Genomic DNA, 6,976 nt, shown 5'->3' on the forward strand with positions numbered 1-6,976 from the left:
GTGATATTAAAGTTTCAAAGCGCTGTACACAAATCAAAATTACTTCAAGAAAAATCAATATTACTAATGGAATTAAAATTACTCAAATTACCAAGAAAACAAAATATTACTAACATAACTTAACAAATTAAGATTACTTAAAATATTACTAACATTAATTACTAACGAAATCAACAAAATATGTAAATTCCTTGGAAATTAACATATTATATCATCAATAATAGCAATAATTTAAAAAGATATAAGGAAGGCATGGAAATACTTATTCGAACTTATTTTATAGTTATTCTGATTGTTTTTGGAATAGATGAGTTTTAAGATTCTATGTCATTGATTTTTTTCGGCTAAGTCGTTGCTCTAGACAAAGCAGGACCTAATTGACCGATGCCTTATGAGAGAAACTTATTCTCGTAAGGCCTCCATAACATAATACCTGCTATTAAAAAAAAAAATTAAAGGGCCACTTTAACCTAACTAACATAGCCTTCCAAAATAAGAATACACCCCTACTTATTAATATTCCAGCCTCTGATTTTTCAGAAAATCTTTAATTGGACCAAACAATGATAATAACCATCCATTTTTCACAGTTCTCACGCTCAGCCCCTCTAAAAGGGTAATACGGTCACGTGGCCTCGATGACGCATTTGTCGTCATTGCGGGCATGTCCGATTTGTCCTACAGTACAACTAAGGATCTTACATTAGGAATGACGAAATTGCCAGAAACGTACTGGGATTAGGCCTATCAAGTGCATATTATTTTTCGGATGAATTTCTTTTTTTCCAATTAATATTATACTGTGTCTTTTTAAAGACATTTTAATGACTAAATCACCCCCCGTTTTACCAGAGAGGCTCATGCAGTGACGTCATATGCTATTGTGCAACATCTCCTACACTGGGATTTTTTTTTTCCTCTGAGCATTCTGAGTCGTCATTTTTAAAGCTAGATTATTGATGATTTCTAAGAAAAATCATTATCATGTTCGGAATCTCCGTCAAAAATTATTATACATGTCTTTTTTTCATTTTTTTAGCCCGTTTTGGTTAGAGTGGCCCTTTAAATGAAAAACGGAGTGTTGAATTTATTGAGTATGATGCGGTGTCCAAACTTCGCGCTAATTTAAACGATTTTTAAGAATGTGATATTTGATAAATTATTTTCATGTTAAGATCGATAAGTGCAAAACGCATTTTTTTTTTAAATGATACGGGCTAAAAAAAAGAAGAAATGTATAGACAAAGACGTTTGCAGATATCAACATTCGATTCAAGATCAGAAGCACGTAGGTCCTGAAAACAACAAGTCCAAACTTCGCGCAGGTCAGGTTTACAATAATGATTTATCCAGCATATCCTTTATAGGTATGATAGCTGTTCAAGTCCCGCCGCGGCACTATTGTCCTTTGGCAAGACATTGATCTACATTTGCCACTCTCCACCCAGGTGTTAAATGGATACCCGGTAGGATGCGAAAGTTAATGGGGTTATCTTAGCAAGTGGCACTTGTAAAATGGCGACTGGCTGGAATGCTTCCCAGGGAGCCTGAATCCGATGACCGGGGTAATAATATGTGCTGCGCCTAGAAACGAAGTATTAGGCGCATTATAAATGTGAGCTATTAATATTATTATCAATATATATGGTTTTCCGTAATACATGTATTACGCAACAAAAAAGGGTATGATCTTAGAAAATCTGGACTGAAGTATATCTCTATCTCAGAGCTTAGAATCTATATAATTTAAAAACAAATCGATATTCGATTTTCCTAATCGACTATCAGAGTACATTTGAAACAAAGTATACACAGTATATGCTATCAAACTATGATTTGCAAAAGGTTTAAAGTCGAGGAATATGGCACACGTTTTAGGAAAAAAACAAGACTGTTATCAGAGTACTAGCTTAAATATTGGAATATTTTGACTAGGTCTCTTTGTTTCATTTATTTTTTACCGTAACGTAACCTGAGCCCTGTTTCATAAAACTTGTTATCAATAAGAAATGCCACAGATATATTATAAATCTGCTCACAGCCAATCAAATACATGGATTTCAGTAGCTTATAACAGTGATCGTAACTTGTTATTGACAGCAGGTCTTATGAAACAGGGCCCTGCGGTTTAGATGGTACGTTTATGTAAATAAAATACTACTGTATAAAGTACATTTAATAGTATGTGATTTATCCATACATAGCGCGATCGCGAAGGCTTTCGAGAAACCATTTCAAGGGCGATGTTAATACACTGCGGTTTAGATGGAACAGTTTCTGTAAATAAAATACTACATAGTACATTTAATAGTATGTAATTAATCCATACATAACGCGATCGCGAAGGCTTTCGAGAAACAATTTCAAGGGCGATGTCATTATACTTTCGTATTTCCTTTGACATATTCGGAAAACGCAATACGTCAATGTTTTGTTCGCTCATTTTGAAAGGTGGCGGACAACGTTAATGAGATTACCTCAGGGGCCCGTTTCACAAAGCGTTTTTTCAATGACAAATGACAAATATCAGTGACAAATCTGCTGATAACCAATCAGAAGCAAGGATTTCAGTAGCTTATAACAAAAATGGTCATTTGTCACTGATGAAAAGTTTTGTGAAACGCCACCCCCCCCCCCTGGTTGACATTTCGAAAGTCTTTGCGGACGTATTTCCTATCAAAATGATGTTATCTGCAGATTGAGCATGAACAATTATAATCCCCTGGTGGGCTTCTAATTGTTTTTGATATATTATATTTTGTGTTTTGTATACGGTGATTACATCTTTGCAGTCCCTTACACACTATTATATGAATCACCTATTTGAAAATTCACGCTGTATATAGTATAGATGTAAAAGACAACATTTGAGTAGTTATAACACGCTGGTTGTAGTGTTGTCAACGTATGTATTGCAAGCTGTAAATAAAAAGAAATCTTATATAGCTTAGGTATGGATACATTTTGCTTTTGTTCAAAATGAACTTACGATGGGAAAATATTTGTTCTCAATGAAAGAAAACCCAGTTTAAACCAATAGAGATATGCATTTAACAACTGAATAATTCACACCCCGTGTAAATGTTATATGTTGTTTGTGTTTGGAAGGCCTTTGCCCTCAGTTGAATACTTTGAGATGTAAGTTTTAATATTTCCAATTCTCAAGAAAAATGAATAGGGATAAGCCAATTTTTCTACAAAACTTGGTAAGGGTAGACTGTGAAAAGGTTGGGCAATATTTTCCCAACACTTTGCCCAACGTTGTGTCAATGGTCAACCCAACCATCTATTGGGCAATATTTTGCCCAGTGGTATTGGTAAACGTACTTTCCCTACTTCACACGTGCATAATTGTTTCGTATTTTGACCACAATTCGGGCAAAGATAATTATGACCCTTCAACTGCCCGACTACGGTAGCCCACTTGTTGGGAAAATCTTGACCAGCTGTTGGGCAAAACATTGCCCCCCCCCCCAAAAAAAAAAAAAAAAAAAAAAAAAAAAATTGACCAATTCATGGTTGGGTTGACTATTGGCACGACGTTGGGCAAAGTGTTGGAAAATATTGCCCAACCTTTTCACAGTGTATGAGTAAATTAGTTATTAGTGTATATATTGCCTGTATGATAGCTTAAAATTTGATTTATTTCTTGATAAATGGCGAGATGTTGAATGGAATTGAAACATGTTATGACACTTCTGTATCATTTGTATTACTGTTTACTGCTTATTGCCATCACATCAATTGTTTTGTATTGTGTACTTATGATATTTTGTTGATTTGCTTTGTTTTTTTCTGAATTAATTTTATTTGAAAAAAGAAAAGAAAAAGATTGCACGCACGAGTAAAGGGTGACCAAATGTAATACACCGAGCACACCTTTTCTTTCAACTTCCTTGGAAACTATACCTAAAATTTTACGAATTTCTATTTTCCGATTAAGGGTTGGGCGTATCGATACGAGAGTAAATACTAATCATTGTTACAATTGTATTTGGTCATGTGTTGCTGGTATGGATTTAGATTTATGTTTACTAGGGAGATCAAGGGAGCTTTGGCGGATCGATTTGGGGGGTGGGGCTTGGGGCTCTCGCATTCATTTTCTACCTGTGTCGGGAGTTGAAGACGTTTTTTTAGAGGGGGTCTTTCTATCTTTTCCACCAAGCCAAGGCTATATTCGTAGTCCATACGAAGGTGTGTATCTTCTATAGTACAGAGAGCAAAAAGGTTAAGAAACTAGGGACAACAAAGTGCTCTATTGTTGATAACTACGGTTGACATTTTGCACTCAGGAAAAGGTCTGAAATTTATCTTTTCGACACCCAAAGCCATCTACTTTCCCTAATTTTCCTCCATTTTATTGTTGAAGGTGTGTGGAGTAAAAAGGAAATTAAAATTTCAATGTCGGAAAGGGTGCACTTTCCTTCGATCAATGATTTACAAAATAACATGTTAATATAGGCCTAAATGACTTGCCAACTGTAACAAATTATTTCAATTTCAGACGATTTGCTGATGATTCTAATATTTGTCATACTTTTCCCAAAGGTGTAGATCAAATAGACGAGTGTAAAGTAAATGAAAACTTAAAATCGATAAAAAATTGGTGCACTGCAAATAAGCTTAATACTATGAATGCGCCAATAGCCAATAACCATGTTCTTTAGTAGTCGTAGAAGAAAGGCTGTGCTTAGAGGTAGATCGAAAATGTATGGGGCAGAATTAAGAGAAGTGGAGGTAGCGACATTTGTTGGCATTACCATTGACAGACATTTAACATGGAATTCACATATACAATCTGTAAATGACTGTATACGGAGAAAGGTCGGTATCCTTTTTAAAAGACGGCACTTTGTCCCTAAATATATATTGATAATGGTGTATAAAGCTCTGATACAACCACATATTACTTATGGCATCGAGGTTTGGGGGTAGTACTTCACTTATAAATCACACTTGAATTTGTATTTTTTATATTCAAAAGATAGATTTACGTGGTATAACTTTCAAGCCACATCGTACTTGTACTATTAAATGCACTGTTTCATGACCTCCAATTGCTGAATGTTTTCAAATTCCGACTTTTGTGTTTGATATGATAAACAATATTGCAGTATGTACAACATGAATATTCCACAAGAACATATTCAAAACAGACCAAGGACAGTTTTCTGTTTCGTTTGTTGAAAGTAATTTTTGGAATATGCTTCCTACTGATCTAAGAATGAAGAAATCAAGAACCTCCTTTTGTAAAAAAGCTCACAAAATTATTCTTGGGTGAAAACCACGAATTATAACTTGGTAATCATATAGTTGTATATAGCCAGGCGCAGATCCAGGGGGGGGGGGGCAAAAAAAAAAGTTACAAAAATTGTGACCAGAAATTTACCTTTTTTGTTTGTTCAAGGGGGGGTAGGTGTTGAGTAAAAAGAAGCGCCCCGGGGGCAAAAAAAAAGTGCTCACTACTCCCCCCCCCCCCCCCCACTAAGCGAAATATCGGAGGCACGATTTTCAAATCGATTTCAAATTTGGCCCCCCCCCCCCCCCTTAGAAATCCTGGATCCGCGCCTGTATATAGCATATAGCAACCAGTCTGATTGTTTGGATTGTAATATTACACACAAATATTATTTATAGGATTTGGAAACCGATCGTAGATAACGAGAGTCGGGCTCGACTAGCACATGTGCTATTTCTAATGCTCTTTCACCATCGATCACAAACTCATCGTAAATAGTAATTCATTGTTTTACTCTTGACACAAAATTTACTTATAACTATTTTTAGTGTTATTTTTAAGATGTATATCACTGTAAGATTGTATTTTAATTCATGTCTTGTTTATATTTATGTTATATTGACATTGTCATTGTACATTTATATGTCTTTTGTTTCGATGTTTTCAATGGTGGTGAATAAATAAATTCAATTCAATTCAATTTGTTAACACAATTCATCTTTCTTTTTTATTTAAAAAGAGCGGCCATTCTTTGATTGAAGGGTGGTATTATACAAGGCCGTTTTCACCTCAAGAAAGCACATTATGATAAGGGCATCTTTCTTCTTCCCCTCCTTTTCGTCCTTCTTTCTGGGATCACTTATGGCCAACACACACACAAATTTAAACACAATCCTACACAAAAGACACAACAGGGGGGTGTTTCACAAAGATTCTAAGTCGAACTTAACTTTAAGTTGGACTGAAATATTATGGAGAGCCATTTGTAGCCTTATAATGAAATATATTCAAAAGCAAAAATTGAAGTATTTTAGACTTTTCATCAATTTCACATCTAGAACATGAAATCTCCCATGATAATAGAAAATATGAATGACTTGAATCAACATTTAATGCCTTTTAAAATAACTTCTACAAAATATTTTCAAGGATGCTAATGGCTTTCCATAATTGTTAAGTCCAACTTAGAGATAAGTTCAACTGAGGACCTTTGTGAAACACCCCCCATGTATTGTAGCACGGGTCCTGTCATAGCTACTTGAGAGAGAGAGTTACGTCACCGGAAGTTCTTTCTGATTTGTCAGGCATTTCATAATGCTCCAAAATAAAGTAAAAATGGGCCTCCATGATTGAACCTATGATCCATCTAGCATCTGCGCCAATGCACATGTCACACCCATCTCTCTCAATACTCAATACTCGTAATCGTAATCGCCCCTTCACATACACATACCAGTACACTTTTTTACGACACGATTTTTTTTTGACTTTGGACAACACACATTTGCACTCCTTTCTGATGCAGAACTGCTCATATGTAGCCCAAATTACTCATCATCATCATCATCATCATCATCATCTAGTGCCATCCCTTCGGAAGGGGTTGGCGGCTATGCACCTCCATAGCTTTCTGTCATGTACCCTTGTTCTAACCTCCCCATAGTTAAAACCGGTCCATTTCTTGACATCATCAAACCAAGTGATTCGCCAAATTACTTACAATCACAAACAGCAATG

Source organism: Strongylocentrotus purpuratus, unplaced genomic scaffold (assembly GCF_000002235.5).
Source record: "Strongylocentrotus purpuratus isolate Spur 01 unplaced genomic scaffold, Spur_5.0 spur5_scaffold_14, whole genome shotgun sequence".
NCBI lineage: Eukaryota > Metazoa > Echinodermata > Echinoidea > Camarodonta > Strongylocentrotidae > Strongylocentrotus > Strongylocentrotus purpuratus.